The sequence below is a fragment of the Camelus bactrianus genome, chromosome 11 (genome assembly GCF_048773025.1).
Source record: "Camelus bactrianus isolate YW-2024 breed Bactrian camel chromosome 11, ASM4877302v1, whole genome shotgun sequence".
In the NCBI taxonomy this organism is placed as follows: domain Eukaryota; kingdom Metazoa; phylum Chordata; class Mammalia; order Artiodactyla; family Camelidae; genus Camelus; species Camelus bactrianus.
Window position 1 is genome coordinate 78,609,445 of NC_133549.1, and position 22,081 is coordinate 78,631,525.

The 22,081-nt window shown below is 38.0% G+C and overlaps 1 protein-coding gene across 2 annotated transcripts in view; it reads right to left on the reverse strand.

Annotated features, from left to right (window-relative positions):
* BMPR1A (bone morphogenetic protein receptor type 1A) overlaps positions 1-22,081 on the reverse strand; it is a 129,386-nt gene that overhangs the window by 44,917 nt on the left and 62,388 nt on the right. For both annotated transcript variants that reach the window (XM_074374343.1, XM_074374342.1), the window contains exon 2: positions 19,312-19,426. The gene's annotated coding sequence lies outside the window, so the exon portion shown is untranslated. The remainder of the gene's footprint in view (positions 1-19,311; positions 19,427-22,081) is intronic.

Sequence of the window (22,081 nt, forward strand, 5' to 3'; positions counted from 1 at the left end):
TAATTCCTAGAGTTCATTAGAATTTTTATATTAAAATTATCTCATCTTGCAATGTTAAGAATATAAGGAAATGAAGACATTTGAAATGCTGCATGATCAAAAATTTTAAATGATGTTGGTGTTTAAAACCTGTTGTTAAATAGTTAGTCCAAACAGGCGTCTAAATAAATTTACTTTCCTTTGGTATATATGCAGATTGGTGGTGTCTTCTTTAGGAAAACAGCACTAAGACAAAATTACTCAATAAAATATAAATAATCTATTTTTAAATAAAAAATCTTAAAGCTTCACAAACAGCAAGAACGCTAAACCAATAGTTCAATCACGATTAAAAAAAAAAAACAGGAAAAGGCTGAAGTCAGCTGAAAAAACAGACTAAAGTCATTCCTTCCTCTTCCCGTTAAGCCCCCCACCCTTAATTTTTACTTTCTAGTAGTGAGGTTTGGGAATTTTCAACATGCTGGCTAACTGCCAATTCCATAAAGTAGTAAGGAGAAAACTCTCCCTTCCAGGGGTCCCTCCCCCCAGGCAGCTCCAGGCGCCTGGTCTGACAAGCTTTCTGAGAAGGACTAGACTCACTGCAGACTTTCTGGCTCCACAGCCATTGTTTGCATGGCTGCTTTGCTCCTGATCCAGAGCTTGGATTAGCATAAGAATATTGTCTTTTCCCTTAACAAGCAACTCATCCATCTCTTTCCCATTTCTACCCTCCACCTCCATCAGTCCCTAAGCTAATATATATACACACACACAAATGGAGCAACACTACTCTGGTTATTTTTATATCAGTGTAAAAAACAATCTTACCCAAATCTAAACATAAACCCTTAAGAAAATAACATGCTTAAATAAATAGTTCTCTGAGTGTATCTGTGGTAATACACAGGAATCTCACCAAAAAGCCTGCCTTGGAGTCCATGCTGTGAGAACTTGTGATGGGTGAGACAGTCACAATGATGTCTTTTGGAAAGTCTGAAGAAGGAACAAAGAGAACCAACCATCTAGCAAAATTCTGACCTACAGTGGGAATGGGGAAGTTCCACTTTATAAAGACATTTCTTAACCGTCATGTCTTCATCACTCTGAGATCACTACTTTCATCATCACCCCTGAAATTACCTTCTGACTAGACTTTCCCTTTCCCCAATGTTCAATTATTCAAAGCAAATTTAGCACATTTAAGCTCTGTATTTCTGCTCAATCGTCCCCTCTTTATTCCAAACCTTTCAGTTTTCTTCTGTGCCAAGAAAAGTTCTTTCCAACACAAGCAAAATTCTTCCAGGAACAGAGGCAAGACAAACGAGTATGGCATTAATACAGCTGATGCACTTACATGTTTATATCCCTCACTAGGGGACTCAATATTAGATGATAAATGCTTCTTGGTTTATGAACTATTTTAAAAAACAGGAGCTAATCTACTTTCAAAACACCATTCAATTTCGTAGACAAATTCACCAACCTAGTTTCTCCAAAGCTTTTCTGTTTGTTTAATCATATTAAACCAAAAACCTCACAAATAATTAAAATTAGATTATGCTATACATCCATCTTTGGCATATCAGTGCCCAGAACAGATTTTTAATGCCAGCAGTTAACTGAGGGGCTCTGGGTGTTATTCTTCTGTCTCTCCTCTGGAATAAGAACAAATGACCAAAACACTGGTGAAATGAAATCAGCAGTTGCAGAAACACCCGGGAGGGAACAGAATTTGTTCACCCAAATAGGTATAGTATGAATAATGGGTGGTAAACAATACTGTCTGTGTTTCTGCACAGTATTTTTATAGAGATAGAATCAGTATAATGTGGTAGTGAGTAGTTCAGGGTCTAGCATAAGACAGATCTATGTCTTTTGTGCAGATTAAATGAGATAAACTCATAATATTTAATGGCAACTTTACATCACCATCTTTGTAATTTGCAAGTTAGTTTTACAGGCATGACACCATATGTATATGACCCTTACAGTAAGTAAAATTATTCCTACTTCTACAGAGAAAAGACAGGTTCAGGGAGCTAAAGTGGCTTGCTGAATTCTTATAGCTGGTAACTTGAAGGACGAACTAAAACTCCAGTTTCCAGCTTCCTTCCCTACTCCCAGAACCAGCCTCATGGCCCCCATTCAGACCCAGCGGTAGGTATACCTCAGGGTCTGAATGCCAGCACCTCAAGACCCTAGAGCAGGCCCTTCGGAGCCAGCAATAGCTGGGCATGAGCTCCTTCCACAAAAGGCTGGGTCAGGGCTCCACAGGGGCACATTTTCTCCAAAATTCCAGGTTCTGAAATCTCGACCTCTTAGGGGTGATACCTGCTTCCCACAGTTACTATTTCTGTTTAACATCCTTGTGTTCCTTTAGCTTTTTCAATCCTCTAATACATGTGGTCAATTCCCTACACCAAATTCTGTTAAAATAACCAGTATGGTTTCAGTTTTCCTGAAGGGGCCCTGATTGATACAGATACTTTCAGAAAACAGATGTCAGAGAGTAACTGATTGACTATATAGACACATGCCACACATATATTTTTATACATGTTTACTTCACCAAAGAGGAACCAACAACATATGTCTAACATTTCCCAAGTGCTTATAAAGTGTGTTTTAAAATATACTCAGAGTATTCTAAGACATTCTGACTTTAGGAATAAACTCTTCTAGACTCAGTAAGTTGCACTTTTATCACCACAAATGATTTTAACCTATCAAAGTTAGAAATTTGTTCAAGATTGATTGGTCTTTCAATTCTAACCTAGATGACCTAAGTCAAAATGCTTGAAACAGTAACGAAGCTTGGCTATCAAAACAGATCTCTCTTTTCTTTTAGCAGTACTACATAGAGTTAATCAAAAATTTGTAGTGTTAACTCAGTAATCCTTGTGGCCAAAAAATTAATTCAAATGCTAAATCAATTTTTAAGGGGAAAATGTTTAACTTCTAGAACTAGAGGGATAAAAGCAGAACTTCAAAACAACAACAACAACAAAATCTATACTTCACTCAGGAAACCAAATCAAAATGTATCTGAATTTATGCCCTCATATGAAACATCCTTTCAAAAAGAGTCACAAGTTTCTGCAAGCTTCTATCTCCCTGAGAAGATGTGGAACTCTAAAAGTCATGCGAGTGACTTTTTTGGCTAGAACAATGACTGGGGTATGACAGGACATACAGTGACCATGGATCAAAATGGAAAATGTAATGCAATGTGCAAGGACAATCCCTCAAAACAAAGAAGTATCTCAACCAAACGACAACAGGTCTCTTCCTGTTGAGAAATACCTGCTCTTGACTAGAATGACCTGTCAGACTCCATTACTATCTGAAGGCTCTTCCGAGGTTCCAGATGTTCAAAAAGCAATAGTATTATTTTCTCTAAGGAGAAAAGTTATCTTAATCAAACTAGTGTCTGACTGTAACTTTACTTTTACTTTACTTTTTTTCTTCTCATTTGAAACTTTACAAAGTGGAATCATTTTCTTGCTGTGTTAACCACAGTGCTTGTGTAATGCAAAAGTAATTTTTAAAAAAAAATCAACCATTTTCCTCCACTTTTTTCCCTACTTACAATTTTTAAAAATTCAGTGTATCCATGTTTCCCTGAAGCCCCAGGAGAAGAGGCCCTGTCCTAGGCCAAGCCAATAAGCATATGCCCTCTCCTGTGCCACAGTGAAAAGGTCCGGGACGAGCTGCTCTAACACAGTCTAAGGACTTCAGCTGGGTCTGCAGAGACAAAGTCACTCTTTCAGATTGAATATAAGTAAGAAATTAGCAGCCCAAATCACTGGCATCTACGCTGGAACCAGAAGGGGAACCAGAAGCAGAGCTGGGAGCCTAAAAGAAGCCAGCCTCTTGGAGCTAGCAATGAGTTCCTCAAATAACCTTGCCTGAAGTCTGAATTACTTAGGGGCTTTTCAGTTAGCAGTCGTCAATAAATTCCCTTTAGTTTTTAGGTCAGAGAGAGTCCATTTTTCTGTTATAATCACAGATATTCTAGCTGACTGAAAGATTAAAGGAAAATGAGTGTTCTGGGTTAGATTAGTATAAAACTAGTACTTCTGAGTAAAATCGCTTATCTTAGAAAAGATACTTGATAACACACATGCAAAAAAACCCCCACAGACTGGTACAAGATAGAATTACTTTTAAGATATCTCAAATAATATTAAAATTTACTTAAATCACATAATCAGCAGCTTTATAATTTATCACTCCTGTCTTCCTCCTCTTGGGCCCACAGCTAGCAGGCTCTCTGCTCCTAGTTTTCCAGGCCTACAATCTTGGAGTCATACTTGGCAACTCCCTCCTTCCTTCTCATTCTCTATATCCTATGGGTCAGCAAATCCTGTTGGTTCTTCCTTCAAAATATATCCAGAATCTCTGTGCTTCTCACCACATCCACTGTTATTTCTCTGGACCAAGCCACTAACACCTTCTGCCTAGATTATTGAAATAGTCTCACAGAACTGGACTCTGCTTCTATCCTTATCCACTTGTAATAAAGAAGAACAAGTCTAACTTCAAATTGGATGTTTCTTTTACTTTAACCTTTGTATTTTACTGCTTTTACTACAAGTTAAAAATGTTGTCTTTAGCCTGAAATATACAGGATAGCCCATTCTCAAGGTTCTGATCTTTATAGGTATAATACTTTTCCATTCACATAGAGATAAAAAGTTGCAGAATAGAGAATAACATTTGTCTTGTTGGAGGTTTATAGGAACATTGTGACCAGACCTATGGGACAGCTTCAGGAACAAAGGATTCTGGCACCAGGGAGTTTGCACCAACCAAACACCCATCCTCCCTTTTTAGTATAAAAGAAGCTTGAATTCTAACTCGAGTAAGATGGTTCTTCGAGACACTAGCCTGCCATCTTCTTGGTCTGCTGGCTTTCTGAATAAAGTTGCTATTCCTTGCCCCAATAACTTGTCTTTTGATTTACTGACCTGCCATGTGTTGAGCAGTACGAGGCTGGCCTCGGTTATACACCTACAAAATATTCTCAACACACCAGCCAAAGTAGTGATAAAAAGCATATTAGGTCACGTCACTCCCTTTTCAAAATGCTCCAATGGTTCCCCAATTCACTCAGAGGAAAAGCTTAGGTCTACAACGGCCAGCAAGACTCCACCTCCTCCACTTACTCCAGCAGCACGGACCTCCTGGTTCCTCAGACATGTCAGGGATGGCCCTGTTGCAGGACCTGTGCCATTTGCAGGTCCCTCTGCCTCTAACAGTCCTCCCCAGGACATCTGTATGACTTCCCAGCTGACCTCTTCCAAGTGCTTACTCAACATGCCTTCTTATTTACAGTGTTTCCGCTCATTCTATTTAAAACCGTAATCCCATCCACATCCCTGGCACTCCGAGCCTCCATCCCCGGTATTTTTTTTCTCTTTAGCACTTGTCACTCTGTAATTTAATATATAATTTACTATTTGTTTTGTTTATTGCCTGCCACCTGCTCCACTCCATATGGGCAGGGGTATAAGTCCACTTTTTCACTCCGTATTTCTAGCACCTAGAACAGTGCTTGGCACACAGTTGGTACTAAATAAATATTTGCTGAGGGAATGAGTGAATACAGCAGGAGGAATTAAAACGTTATGCCAATTCCTTTTACTTTCATATACAAATGAGACTTTCCCATAAGGGCTTCGCTATGGATAAACTATTCCATTTCCTTATCTCAACACAACTGAAATGACACAAAAACCACACCACTTCCCTTTGCTCACTTCGAGCCCTGACTTGTGTCAAGATCCAGTAAAAAAAAATTTTCCACTGTTTTCACTGCATATACTCAAGTTTGAGATATAAATTAAAAGCTCTTAAGAAAGGCTTGTATAAGTAAACATTACTTCCCAAGATCTAAAATATTGCTTAAGGCAAACAATGGTTTGGGTTATACCCTAACAGTACCACACAGTTATAGCAAGTTAAATAATTGTGGAAATAACCACAGACAAAAAGAAAATACAGCCCCTTTTTTGGTACAAACAATGTGGTCTGACAAAGGGAACTTCAAAGCGCTATCTAAACTCAAGTGCAATCATTCAGTAAGTAGACAAAGTAAAGGTTCAAAGGTAATATTTATATGTAAATTGTAAGTCACCAAAGGCCCTGAATAAAGCCAGAGGGTGTTAAAATCAGATTGCTAACAATTCTTCCCTGACAAGCGTGAACCATAAACTATAGGAAACTAAATCTTGCAAACCGTAAGTCCAAGAAAGGACACTCAAAATTACAAATTCGTGAATGTGAACACACTTGGAAATCCAGGAAGAGCATTCCTCTTTGTGGATGAAACATCTCCACTTTCTTTACTCTGTGTCAGAACATCTCTTAGGTTAAAATGTGATGGTTTAGAGTGTTTTCATGAAGAAGTTCTATGGCATGGGACATATTTGCCATTACTGTGCCCTTTTTTTCCTTTTAGTATCTTTCTTTCAGCTCTGAGATACCTAGTTTAAATACTTAACAACTTATATTTTTATTAAAAAAGGAATTGTAAGTAACACAGTCTTAGAGTCAGGAGAACTAGGATTCAGCTGAAATTCTGCCTAATTGGCTAGTTCATCTTGGCCAACTCACTTCCCTTTCTGGACTTAGTTTCCTTATCTATAAAATAAATAACACCATAAAGACTTCTACCGCTTACATCCTGTGAGTCTATGAACTACACTTACTGAATACAGTGCTTCAAAGACTTCCCCTAAGAATTATCTAGGTGCTGCATAAAGCAGGGCAAATACCACTGAATCTCCACCCTTTCCCTCTGAGGGAACCACTATTGTGAATGTGGTATTTAACGCTCAGGTCTTGGGATATGTGGTCTATATCCCAAACATTATATAGCATTGCTTTGCTTACTGTTAAGATTTCTGAAAGACAGGTTTCCAGAAGTGGGACTCTGGGTCTAATGGCAGTTTTGGTAGACATTTTAGTAACCCCCTCCAGGACTGCACCATTCTGCACTTTTAAATGTACAACACTGATATAAGGATAATTTTTAAATACTGCTGAAGGATACAGAATAAACTTTAATACATGGAAAGATATACTGCATTATGTATAGAAAACCTAAATACCATGTATGTCAATTCTTTCTTAGTTAATTACAAATTTAATTATATTCTCTATCGTATTACAGTTTCCTCCTATTTTATGTCTGCTAAGAGTTTTCAATGTAAATGGGGATGAATTTCTTAAAGTGCTTTTCCTTCATTTATTGATATGATCACAGTGGTTTTCCTCCTTCAATGTGTTAATGGATAAATTAGTTAGTAATAATCCATATTAAGAGCTCTCTCAAAGAGTAAACTATCTATGATAGTTTTAAAATATGTCCACAACTCCTTTCATATTCGTCTTTTCAAGAGGTGGCACCTAATTACTTTGAGTGTGAGTTGAGTGACTCCCTCCTAACAAACAGAATAAAGTGAAAGTGACAAAGTATGACTTCTGAGACCAAGTCTTAAAAGGCAATGCAGCTTTCTCCTTGCTCTCTTTCTTGTATCATTTACTCTGGGGAAAGCCAGCTGTCATGGTGTGAGGGAGGACACTCAAGGAACCTTTGCAGAGGCCTATGCAGTGAGGACCAGAGGCTTCCTGCCAATCGCCATGAGAATGTGCAATCCTGGAAGTGGATTGTCCCCCAGTCAAGCTTTCAGATGAACACAGCCCCGATGATGTAACTACATTTTCATGAAATATCCTGAACCAAAAGCGCCCAGTAAACTGCTCCTGAATTCCTGTAAGTTAATTTAAGTTTTCCTTCTTTCAAGTCCCTAAGTTTTGGGATGAACTGTTGAAGAGCAATGATAATTAACACACAATCCTTGGATTTCTGGGATAAATTCAGTTTTGTCATTATCAAATAATAAATATTTTTGTCTGGTCTCTGTGCCTCGTTCCTGGGTAACAGGAGTGTCTGAGTTATTCATAAGCCTCATGGATCCTACTTGAGTTTATGATAATGGATGATTCAGGATGGGAGCTTGTCACCAAAAGACCAGTGATGTGATTAGAGGGTCGGGGCTTTGGGCCAGTCCAACCTCCAGGGAGTATGGATAGGGCCAAAGACTGAGTTCAACCACATGGCCAATTTTTCAATCACGCCTACACACTGAAACTCCAATGAGACCTGCACACCATGGCTCCAATCAGCTTCCTGGTTGGAAAATATACCAATGCACTGCCAGGACGACACAGATTCCAGGGGGAGTTGGCATGGAAGCCCCACATTTGGAAACTCCCTGACCTCGCACTGTGTCCCTTTCATTTGGCTGGTCCCAATATATATTCTTTATAATAAAACTAACACCATGAGTATATCATTTTCTTGAGTTCTGTGAGTCATATTCATGAACTGTGGAGTTTGGGGGGGTGTCTTGGGAATCCTCCTGGATTTGCAGCCAGTTAGTCACAAGTGTGAGTGGCCTGGGGACCCTCAAACTCATGACTGGTGTCTCAAGTGAGCGCAGTCTTGTTGGGAACTGTGACCTTAAAAATGTGGACTCTGTTGCTAACACTGGGTAGGTAGTGTCAGAACTGCACTGCAGTACTAGAGACGCTATCATGTTTAAAAACATCACTGGATTTGTTCTGCTAATACTTTGTTAGGTTTCACATCTACGTTCATAAGTAAGACTGGCCTACAATTTTTTTCTCATATTATCCATGTCTGTTTTTGGTATCAAGGTTATACTATCCACATATAATAAGCTGAGGAACTTTCCTTATTTTGTTGTTCTCTTAAACAGTCTGTGTAAATCTGGACATATCTACCACTTAAACAGTTTGACAGAACTCACCTTTAAAATCATCTAAGCCAAGGGCTTATCTGTGAGTGTATGGGAGGAGGCAGATTTTTTTTACCACAAATTAAATTTCTCTAATAATTGTAGAAATATCCAGGCTTTCTGTTTAGCTTAGCCAGATTCAACTTTATTAATATTTTTAAATTGTCATTTTATTTAAATTGTAAAATGTATTGGCATAAAGTTATTCAAGGTATTCTCTTATTTTTAAAAATTTCTTCTGTATCTGAAGTTATCTCCTCCTTTACATTCCCAAAACTATTTGTGCTTTCTGGGTTTTCCTTGATCAGTCATCCAAATGGTTTGTCTATTTTATCAGCCTTTCCAAGAAACAACTTTTGGCTGTGTTAATCCTCTCCACTCTATCTTTAAAAACAACAACAACAACAAAAAACTTTTCTCCATTAATTTCAAACCCCAATTCTATTACTTATTAGCTAGAAGCATAGATAAGCTTCTTTCTGTGCCTCAGTCTTTTCACCTTTAAAGTGGGAGTGATAACAGTACCTATCTCACGGGGTTGTTGTAAAGATTAAATGAGATAATCCTTGCAAAGCACATAGAACAGTGCTTGGCACATATAACAAGTACTCTGCAAGTGTTAGCTTTTATATTTATCATCTATTTTACTTCATTTGAATTTATTCTCTTGTTCTCTTCCTAATTTAAATAGGTACTTAGCTTATTAATATTTTCAATCTTTTAACATGAGTACGTAAGGCTTCATGTGTCACACAAGTTTAATATGTCTTAATTTTCTTTATGTTTAGTTCTAAGTGTTTTCTGATTTGCATTATCATTTTATTTTTGACCTGTGGAATTTACAGAAGTGGGTTTTTAAATTTCCAAGGGTTTGTTTGTAAATACTGTTTGTTATTCAGTTTTAACTTGTGTATTTGTTGACAAAAAATATGGTGGATATGATCATTTGAAATGTGTAATAACTTACTGTACAGCCTAGTAAATGACCACTTTTAATAAAATGCTAACTTCTAAAACCAAACCTAACTTCTGAAACCAAATGATCTTGTCATGCTCTCTGCTTAAAAATCTATAAACATTTTCATTTCTTAGGATGGAATTAGCAAGACCTAAGAACAACTGTTATGATCTGGCCTCTGCCAGGCTGTCTAACACCATCCTCCCACTCCTCATACCCTTAAAATGCTCCAACTATGCTGAAATCACTGCAGCCTCTATCTTTACAGGCATCCCTTTTAGACTCCCATCCCTTATAAATCCTTTTGCTCTTCCCTTTATTTTTCACCAGGTTAATCACAATTCATTTCTCAGACTTGATCTATGAGTAATTGCTGTAAGCGGAGATTACTTGACCCCTTGACCCCTACACATCAGGCTGAGTGAGGTGGCCCATCTCTGTGCTTCTGTTATACCCAGAACGTGCACAATGCTGCTTCACAGCTCCTGACTAACATTCATTTAAAACCCATTTATTAACTACTTGGTATGTGCTTCATGCAGATTATACAACAGTAAACGAAACAGGCATGACCCCTCCTTTTATGATGCTTAGTCAGGTGATTCTTTGACTTGACTTGCGGCACTGGTAATCTCCATTTTCTAGCACATTACTAAACAAAGCGATAAATGTTCAATAAGTGAATGAAAGGAATAAAAAATAATATCTTAAAGGAAACATAATTGGGGAATTAAACCAACTACAAAATCACACAGTAAGCTCTAATAGTTTTTTATCAGTACACTAGCATCTCCAAACCTTACAGTTATAGCCAGTTACTACTAACCCAACAATCCAAGTACTAGGTCAAGAACTTCGCTCCCATCATCACCACCCCTCTGGTGACATCTAGATGTCAGAGAAAAGAAATTTAGATCGAAGTCATGAAACAGTGACTCTTAGTATATTCAAAAGTCCTCTTCCCCAAATATTTCTGGCTTATTCCTTATTTTGAATTACCTTAGCTCTAAGTTTATTAGCTTTTTTTGCATCATACTGGTTTTTTTATACTATGAAATAAGACAACTAATATGTTATACACACTCGACATGTATTATTTAATCCCCACACTAACTTTATGAAGCAAATATTGGCATGCATGATTTTATAAAAGTAAGTCTGAAAAATCAAGGTGCAGTGTAGGATTTTTAAAGATATTAAATACCAAGATTAACTCAAGAGGGAACAGAACACATAAATAGATCAATAACCTTACTATAACATGGAGGTCAGTGAGATGCAAATGGGCTGGAGGGGAGAGTGGTGAGGAGGGCAACAGGGTGAGGGGAGTGAAGAGGGACTTGGGCTTTGGTGCATACTGTTCGAAACTGTATGTAATAGGAAATTATTCATTTCTAGATTATATAATTTTTCTTAATTAAAAAAATTGTTCTGAAAAGAGACAATGAGACATCCTCCAGCCCCTATCCCACAAAGGATGGATGGGAAGGAAGTAGGGAGGGAGGAAAGAAAGAAAGAAAGGAAGAAAAGATAGGAAGCAGATAAGCTCAAAAGATAAACTGGAATTTCTATCCAAGACACCTAGATTAGAGATCGATTACCTTACACACAGTTGAAAACGTAAGATAGTAGAGCAGGAGAGCAGTGTTAGGATGGAGGATAAAGGTAGGAATTGATACGTCACTACTGAATACGGAAAGATGCTACTGGAAGTCCCATGACGTGCTCTTCCCACAGCATCATATACAGCTGCAATCACAAACTGCCACCTGAATCCAAATGCATCCAAACTGGAGAATGATCAAACAAGTAAGCCAGGAGAATATCCACCAAATTACATTTAAGAAAAGAATAATGGTATCTCAGTTTTAAGGAGGCAGTCTGAATAGAAGAGAATGGGAATAAACTTTCCCTGGCTCCCTTTCAGGAGTACCACAATAACCAAGAGCCTGAGGGCAAGGCCTGTAGGATGTTTCTGAGACCCTGAGTTCTAGGTTCCTCTACAGAAGACAGCAGGTGTGGAAATAAATTTTCAGTGGGGTCCAAGGACAGACCAGTAATAAAGATACAGCTCATCTTTCCTTCAAGCCTAAAGCTGTAACTGCTTTGCTGCAATGCAGGGCCTCAAAAGGCTGCTAGATCTAACAGATCTAACAGATCTAAGCAGCTCAAGAAGCAACTCTTACTTGCTCCACTGCTAAAGGACCTTGCAATTGGGAGTGCCTGGAAGCACTGGACTCCTCCCAGAGCTTCAAGAAATAGGTAAAAATTTGTTGGTTCCTTTGTCACAAGTCCACAGGATAGAAACAACTCTGCCTTACACAACTATCAGTTTGCCAGTGAACAACAAATGCATACCGTCAGAACTAAATGAGTGCTTAGGGAATCCAAAGCCCCTAGGAATGGGCATGAAAAGTACAATTCATTTAAAGGAAATTCAGCAACTGAGGGAAGGCTAAGCTGAAAATCAGAATAGGTGGCCACTAGTGAAGCAGAACTAATAGAAGAGATCGGGCGACAGTGAAACCTAGATGGTGTCAGTCATACCAATGAAGGAGAAACTCATGGACATCAAAGTAGAGGAGCTGCCAAACTGGATAACGATGCAGGATTTCACCCCAAAGGTAATGTTAGAGCACTTCAAAGAGGTTACAACCAGTATGACAACAAGTATGTCAATGTAAAGAGGGTTTCTACAGTGCTGGCAGCTGACATGCTTTTCAACTACTGCTTTTCTTACAAAGAGCTCAAACATGAACAGCTTTTCAAGAACCACTGATGAGGGCCCCGTGTGAAGGGTGCACTCTGCAGCCCTTACCATGACCATCTTTGCCCTGCGCTCCTATTTGAGGAACTCAATCTTTGCTGAATCCTTTCACATCCTCATTGAGAATTAATGCCCAATGAAAGATGACTGGTACATTTTTACAAATTTTAAAATGTTAGAGAAGAGACTAGGTGACTCAGAAGGCTGCCTGTTTTTCATTAGGACCTAGAGGAGGTGCTCAGCAGATGACCTCCAGTGCACGCAGCCCTGATGCTCAGACTAAAGGAATCAGAGAGATCTGTGCTAAACAGACACCACGTCGATTCTCCGGCAAGTTCCAACAGGAGAGCTGTAGCAGTCCTCTGGATTTTCTGAAGCAAGGCCATGTCTTCTACAACACTGTATGAAAAGCGTAGCTCTTGGCGTGACACTGGGCCCTAGCAGAGTTCCCAAGCACGAAGCATCAGGGTTTAGTGACCAGAGCTCCCATCGGGATCCACCAAGTCACAAGGTTAGGCGCAGCAGCAATCCACTGTATGATGTAACAGGACCTGGGCGGGCCCAGAGGGCACTAGTGAACTACAGGAGGCAGCCCAGAACTTCATGTCATTTACCTCTGACATATTGGTATCTTTACTTCTGCTCAAACCACTGACTTTATGGTAGGTTTCTGGTGACCAATGACAAAAAGAAAAACCTGGGACCTGGTTAACAGACACAAATCAAAAATGGACAACTACTGCTCTACCAGCCTATCTGGATGGCCCTGAAAGACAATGAGGAGGCAGAACTTCTCTTGGTGGGTTTGATGAAGAGAAAAGTTGGCAAAAGGAGAAAAAACATGGACTTCCTGGGAGTGACAAATGGTATGGCTGATTGGTTAGGGGAACAGAAGGAGCAAAACTAGAAAGTAAGAGAAGGAATCTGGAGAAGAGGATGATGGTTGTACAGGAGTCAGGACAAAGTGCCAAGCTTTTATGCCCACCACAAAGCACCGGCAAAGGCGGTGCATTTAACTACATCCTAACTACAGACGGAACGACCTGTCGGTGGACATCAGTCAGCCTCTGCTTTTGGCCACCTCAATGCTTAACCAACAGGGCTGTAAATGGAGGAGCCTACAGACGGAAAGGAAGGCTTTACACAGGCCCAACAGCATCCTTCTTATGAAGGTGACCTAATTACTGCCACTCTGGAATGCTAACTGACACACGTGGGTGCAGAGCTGACACTTCTCCAGATATGGGTTTGCTTTCCCCGCCCACAGTATACCCCACAGACAGCAGCACTATCCCACAGATTACAGAATCAATTACAGCCTCAGGACCAGCTGCAGTGGAAGGGACTACACCTTGCTCCCCTCACCGTCCTGTTTTAGAGATTTCTTTTAGTGTTTACAACCAGCCACCACTATGAAGGGTCAGTGACAGAGTGGACTTGACAAAACACGAGGTAATCTGAGTAATAACAGGGGTGGCAGACACTTGTGGTGCTCTGCAACGCATCCCCTCCGCCTGCCTGTCCTCATTAGAGCTACAGCGGACAGATCTGTGCACTGTCCAACAGCACCTGACACCACGTGTGAGCCAAGACACTGCTCTGCTGTGCTCCTCAGGGTCTCCTCCAAACCTGCAGAAGACTGCTCAGCAGTATGGAGACAAAACCACACAAGTGCTGGAGTCACAGCTCTAGAAGCAACCCTCAATTAACAGTAGATGAAAGTCAGTGGATGGTGTCCCAAGTTCCTGTCCTCTGGTGGGACAATGCTGAGGTGCATTCAGAGGGTCCCCAAGGAAATCGAACCCCAGCTGCCCATAGTGATAACTAGGTCATTAACACACTTTATGTAACTTTACTCTCTTCTCTGTCTCACTTTTCACATTCTCTCACTTCTCCTTCTTTGGACCACCTCCCAAATAAACTACCCATGCCGTAAGTCCCTTTCCCAGGCTCTACTTTCCAAGAAACTCAAACGATGAAGTGGTGCAGTTAGGACTCAAACTGAAGCAACATGCCTCCACTGTCTCTGCCTTTAACAAGAGTGTGTTGCCTCTAAGTAGAAGAATGTGGTACAGTACACTCTGGATACTAAACATAAGTGGGAAACAATGAACACACATATACACAGCAACATGGAGAGAGACCTTTCTGGTGTTGAAGAAAATAGTGGGGAAAAAAGGGCAGAATATCTGTAGCAAAACCTAACTAGGTCAATTAAACACATACACACCAAACACCACCACTGTATGTTTTGGAAGGATGCATTCATTCAAAGACATACAGCAAACAAATTAGAGTGGTTTCCTTTGGCAGGAAGAGAGGAAAATGAGAGTGGAGATCAAGAATAAAGACAAAATAAAATAAATCAATTCAGGGGTCTTATGAAGAACAAAGTTAGTAATTTTACTGCCATAAATTGAAGGCATGATTAGCTCAAGTTTCTGAACCACAGTTCAAAACAGACAGAAAATAAAGGTGAAAGTAGCTCACTACGTTAGCTATTACTTGACATGAATAGGAGGTTATCAAAATAAATACATAAATAGGAAAAAAATTTAAAAACTCATCTCTGTGCCACCTAAAATCATTCTGAAAACTACCGGCAGTACATATGCCACACTTTGGGAAACACTACCGTGACTATTCTAAGAATAACAAAATAATAGAAGAGATCTTTTAAAAAAAAATTATATACATACATATGTATACACACATACATACATATGATAGCACAAGTATGAATTAAGTTGAGAGCTTAACCAGATTTCTGCTCAAGAGAGGAAACAACCTGAAAATAGTTCAAGGTGGGTAAGTATAGCTCAGTGGCAGAGCGCATGCTTAGCGTGCACGAGGTCTTGGGTTCAATCCCCAGTACCTCCATTAAAAAAAAAGCTCAATCATAGAGCCTTTTCTTAACGTGATGCTTTCCTTCTGCAATTGTATCATGTTTTCCAGTTTTACACAACGTATAATTACAAAACAAATAGTGACTATATTTTCAATACACAGTGTCACAATTCTAAATATTGCAAAGTCCCAAATCAGCCATTAAATAAGAGTTTAAAAGAATTTTAATAAAAGCATCAAAACTAGTTAGCTTTGTATCATGAGGTAATACTACCTTGCTTTAAGGTATTTCTCTAAGGACACTATCATATTAATGCTTATTTATTAATGTGGAACCATCAAATTCTACTTAATGCCTTCACAGGTCCCTCCCTGTTCATTTAGCAATAATTCTATTAAAGAAGGTACCATCTTTCAGTAAAAGTGTCAGAACTATACCTGTGGAAATACTTTAAACATTCTTAAATTTTACTAAATCTTACATAGCATTTAAAACTGTAACAAAAGAGATAAATATGAGAATAATATTTATTTTTCTAAAAACAACTTTTCTAAAAGAGGCAGTACTTTGCTTTTCTTCCCCTTTCAGTATGCTAAGGGCTTGAAAAAAATACAGAAATGTCTGTTGTGTGTAAATAAATGAAGAGATCAACAATACAGTAGAACATCAATTTTCATGTTTCTTTAAACTTAGAAAACTTAGATTCAACTGGATTTAAAGGATTACTTATGTTTGCTATTAGCGATGTCCAACATTATCCCTGCTACCCAGATAAAAACCGTGGGCATCATCATCTCTTTTCAACATCTAGTCACAAATCAGTGTCCATTCTTGCTTCACAATACCTACTCCAGTTAGTCTTTCTTCTCTATTTCCACTATCACCACCCTGATTGAATTCTAATTACCTTATTATGCCTAACTACTCCTCCAGCCTTGCAAGCTCCCTGACTCCTCACTCCATTTCTGCTTGTTCACACATCACTGCTAGAGTAATTTCCCTAAAATATGTCATACTTTCTATCCTCTCTACCTCTACTGCACTCCTATATATTCATTTTCTATCAATCAGCTTTTCCATAAATATCTTTTAACTCTTTTTACCTATCCAAACTCTACTTGTCTTTCAAAGCCTAGCTCAAGTAACCCTCCTATGTTCTATCTGTACTTCTCAGAGCTATAGAACCCTGACTAGGAGCAGTAATTTATTCCTTTGGCATTTATCACTTTTCCTGGCAAAGCTGGTTATCACTATTCATATTACTTATGTACATACCTTACTGATACAAATATAAACAGAGATTGGGGACCATGTTCTTTATATTCTGACTCCTCCTTTGTGACTCGCTGTTACATAGTTTAACAGGGACCAAAAAAAGTAATATCCTGGAGAACAAAAGTAAGTGTTCTGGGGCCTTAAACTAAGAAGGAACTTATTCTTAAAATCAAAGGAATATAGATCAGAAAGGACCTCAGGGATGAACTGGCACTTGAGATGGGTTTTTCAAAGCTGATAGGCCTTCCACAAGACAGAAAAAGAGGGAAAAATACACGAGAAAAAAATATATCATGAATAGAGGGGAGAGAAACACAGGACAACTTCAAATCATCAGCTGAAGAGTGCCGTACACGTAGGGGTACAGAAGAAGAAAACTGAACATTTGCCAAATGATCAGTGCTTAAAGATTTTCACAATGTCAAGTAAGCTGATCTCTACCATAACCAAGAGCCTCATTATTTGTTGCCTGAAACAATTAAGAGTATCCTAACTGTCTCTCTGCTTTTGGTTATCTCCGCCTTCCAAACTGTCATTCATATCACTGCCAAATTAATTGTAATAAAACATAATTAAGATCCAAAATACCTCTGTTAAAATTTTTCAGTGACTGCCAACCACTCACAAAATAAAGTCAAAACTCACCATAGCATTGATCACAAACAAGCTCTCTTCCAGCCTTGTCCCTCAAACCCTCTCTCATATCCTGAATTCAAATCATACAAAATGATTGCTTCTGTCTTTTGTACATTCTCTACATTTGAAGCTTCCCCTGCTTACACTGGGCTCTGTGCATGAAATTCTCTTGCTTCCCAAATTACACTCAGCAATCTTCTACTCATCCTTTAAGACTCTACTCAAGTATCATTTCCTATGTGAAGCCTTCCTGACAATTCTCTCCTCTAACAATGTTGGCGGAGCCTTTCTACATGATACCAATACACCTTTCCAATCTCACATAGCACTTTTCAAACCGCACTCAAATTAACTTCGTATATTCACTTCTGAACAGATTATTCTTTGAGAGTAAAGCAAAGAACTCGTTTCAACTCAATGTTATATGTTCTCAGTGCCTAACAGTGCCTGGGATAGGGTAGGTGTTTAGTAAGTATTTAAAGGGAAGAAGAAATGGATGGATACAGGCAAAGGTGTCACTCACTTAAAGCTACACTGTTGAGAGACTTTACTATTAGAGGAGTTTGAATCTGTCCTTACTTTCATAGGCTAACAAAGAGTTACCAATAGTAGATGCAGAATTATCTTTTAGAAAATTTAAGCTGGTAGCAACATGTAGAGGGAAAAGAGAGAGAGGAGAGGCACAAAGTCAGGAGAGCCTTGCAATACTGCAGGTGAAATGTAATATAAGGACCTAAACTTGGATGGTGATGAGGGGATTAGAAAGGAGAAGATGAAAACATTCCTGATACATTACAGAGGTAAGACTGATAGGACCTGATCTCCGACTAAGAGTAGGAAGGGAAAGATGAGGAATCAGATTAGAAACTGAGACTTTGAGTGCGGGTGAAAAGAGGCCCAGTAACAGAAGTGGGAACACTTGAGTGTGAGGCAAGGAGTTGAAAATATGTGTCAAAGCTTAGAAAAGTATCACAACTGAGATATGAGGTTGAGCGAGATCATTTTTTAGAGGTAATTGCTGAAATCAAGTAATTAGGAAAAACATAAAGAAAAAAACAGAAGAATTTCAAAGATAAAACCTTAGAAAAGGTCAGTATTTACGAATAGGAGGACAATTATCCAATTTATTTTCAATTGGAAAAAAAAGAATAGGAGGAGAAAGAAAAAAAAATTGAAGGAGTAATTAAAGAATTAGAACCAGAACAGCATAGGGTCATAGAAGCCAACAGCATTTCAAGAAGGGAAAAACAGCAACTTCTACAGTGATCAACGAGTACGACACCTAACACAACACAGTTGGAAAGTCTGAATGTTTCTCAAAAGAGCAAACAACAGCACTCTGGCAGGGAGACAAGGACGATGAATGAATGCTATAAGGAAGCAGAAGCAATAAGCAAAACCTACTATTTAAAGAGGAAAAAGTACAGACTGCTTCATAAAAGTACATGTTCCATTTATTTTTTTAAAAAATATAGATCCCTGAAGGATTAAATCTTTTACCTGATAATCTAAATGATAATCTAAATGGATAACTCTAAATGGATTTGAAAATAATCAACTTGACTTCTCTGTACATACTGTCTCAGAATGGCTTCTTCTCCCACTTCTTTCAATAAATTCTATCTCCAAATATCTATTATTCTAATATAACAATTTTATCTGAAATTCTAACATGAAAGTTTCAGAATAATGTAAACGTTATTTTTAACACAATCTTCCATTCTAACCTCTGTTTTGTCATCATTAGAGGGAAAAATAATTACATACATCATTTAATGCTTATCTTCTGCAATTACAGTGAAGATAAATTAGTAATAAATAAATGTTTTTTACTCCTGAAGAGTTTCAACATTCGTAAGGAGAGGAAAATATGTTAGAACAACTTACGAACTCATACAGAGGGTGATTAAAGATGAAGAAATTAAAGTTGCAGTGGTAACACAGAAAAAACATTTTCAATTGTTGAGAAATGAAAATTTTCATATTATTCCAATTATTTTCTTAAAAGTCTTTTTCTTACCTCAGAGATGAGGCTAAATAAAACTGTACTTCCAATTTTCTCCAAACAGCTTTGACCTATGCTTCCATCTCATGAATTCCAAGACAGTATTAAACTGATGCATATTTTCATAAATCTGTTGAGGAAAAAAGGTACATATTTAAGAATAAAAGAACTTTTATTTGTCAGAATAACAGATGTAGAAGGAATACTAAAAGTGCATCATGTGTAAGACTGTACCTTTTCAATGTTAAGTCAATGAAAAGTTCTACAGTACTTCAGACTTACCACTTCCCCATTTTCCCAACCTCTGCCCAAAGAAGCTTCACATTCTGAGTATTTTCAACTTTACAAACTACTAGTTCTGTGGAAAAAATTATATTAGCCTAAGCTTCTGGGAAAAAAAATTGTATCTCAGATTGAAAACCAGGAACAGCTAGAGGAAGCACTAACACAGCTCTACAGGACTCAGGTCTCCACTTGGGCAACAATGTATTTGACCACCAAGCTAGTATTTCACATTTTATCACAAAGGCTCAATAAGCAGTCTTAATTTCTGCCGAACTTCTACCTAGAGTACTACGAATTGTGAGGGTCAAGAATTAATTGCACTGCTTGGTCTAAGTCCATGAGATAGGTTTCAACTATATTACTACTGCCATTAGTACTCTACTGCCTTAATAAGAGACAATTGTATAAATCTAAAAGATGGAAACCATTAAAATTTTAATTTATTTAAAGACAGGTGCGCTGTTTACTTAGAGATCAAAAAAATAATTACAGGGGAGGAGGGTGTAGCTCAGTGGTAGAGTGCATGCTTAGCATGCACAAGGTCCTAGGTTCAATCCCCAGTATCTCCATTAAAATTAATAAATATTTTTTTAAAAAAAATTAAAAAAATTACATTGAATGTATCTTTTAACTGAAACTTCAAATAGCAAAGTATTCTGTTCACAGTTTAAAAGGCAAAATTTTAAGCTGTATGAACATTACTCATGTCCCACTGGAAGGTCAAAAATGCCTTTGTCTTCAAGTCCATTTAGAAGTATGATTTGTGTTACACTGAGGTTTAGCAGTCTTGGCAATAATGACTAAATTCATGTAAACTGGGGCAACCTGAAACGGTCTGGCATATCAGATAGCCTTTCTTAAAGACAAGAGTCTCCACTCAGCAGACAGGCTGCCATAGGACCATGCTAAATCTTTCATGGTCCAACTAAAGACAGACTGACCCTGAAGCAATTAGTAATGCTTTGTCTGCATTTAGGAGCCTTTAACAACACTCTTCTCAATGCACTAGTCACCTACAACTTCACCAGATCCCTGACATTTTTCAGGGTACTCATATGACTATAAAATTCTTAGACCACCACTCAGAGAAATGAGGGAGGGCAGTAATGGAGATCTGGTGTTCAGGGTTTTGTTTGTGTTCTTTCCCCACTCTGAGACATCACAGTCTGAAAAATTTTTACCTTATACTAATCAAAAAATAAATGCATTATGTTTCCACTTTGGAAAGAGCATCAAGATTTTCCTCCAAAGCCATTCTTTGCCAATAACTCCATTCTTCCCTACGGGTACATAGAAGAAAGGAGGCAATCACTACATTAAACAAAGCTCAGATAAACCTATTCTCATAATATGTTTTAAATAGTCCATCAAAGTGACTATGTTTAAAAATATATGGCCTGATTCAAATTCTAACCAGATATTTCCAGTGGATCAAATAATAAATAAAATCAACATATAAACCACTTACCAATCATTGTTCATTATAGCACTATTTATTACAACACTGCTTCCTTGGTGCAGGAAAAAAAAAAGATACAAGCTTTAGGCTAAATCTAGTTAATAAAAAATAAAAATACATAATCAAAAGAAAATTCAAATTATACCATCTTCAAAGCCCAAGACTCTGAATCATCTATCTTCCCTCAACACTCTCACATGTACAAATACATGACAAACCATAAACTTCAGAAAACCTTTTCTAAAGACTCAATTTAAGACCCGGTAATGGAAACCTTTGACTTCATTAGTAAGAGGAAAATAAAAGACAAGCAAAGGATAGGACTGCTTCACAGTACAGGTCTGCAAATCACTTTTTACACACTAGAAATTGTACAAATCAAGTAAAGCTTTCTCTAACCTTTGCGACTGCAGGTCTTTATGCAGGGATCTATACACATGTACAGGTGCAGAAATAGGATTTACACAGGCAAAAATGCCTGCAACAACTTTAATCACTTAACTTACAAGGTAATTTGCCAAAGATTTTCAACACTATGAACTACATGTAACAATGACAAGGGATCCAGTCAAAACCGAACACTAAACAATTACAAGTTATAATACGTTCACTAAAGATTTTGCACTTGAAATTTTCAAGCTTCTTAGTTCTAGAAAACATATTAAGGAAAAGATAATTCTTTTAAAAACATATTAGAGCTTCTTAATGACTCAAGATAAATGAAAATCAAGTCTTCCTGGATATATTCTAGTACTTTGAAATTCAGAGCTAGACAACTGAGCTAACACTAGAATTTACTCAAAGTTAATGAGGATTTGCAAACATATGAAATATTCATTTTAATCCCATATTGCCTTTACAAAATATCTTCGTTTTTTTCTGCCCTCAAAATGTACACATCCCTCTTGGTTTTCAAAATTATTGAAGTGGTTAAATCTTAAAACACTAGGGTATTTTAAGATCACTAACCATACAGAACCCATCAGTGACAAGTATCAATTGTGGATATTATAGTTAACTTTCAGGTGTAAGAACGGTATC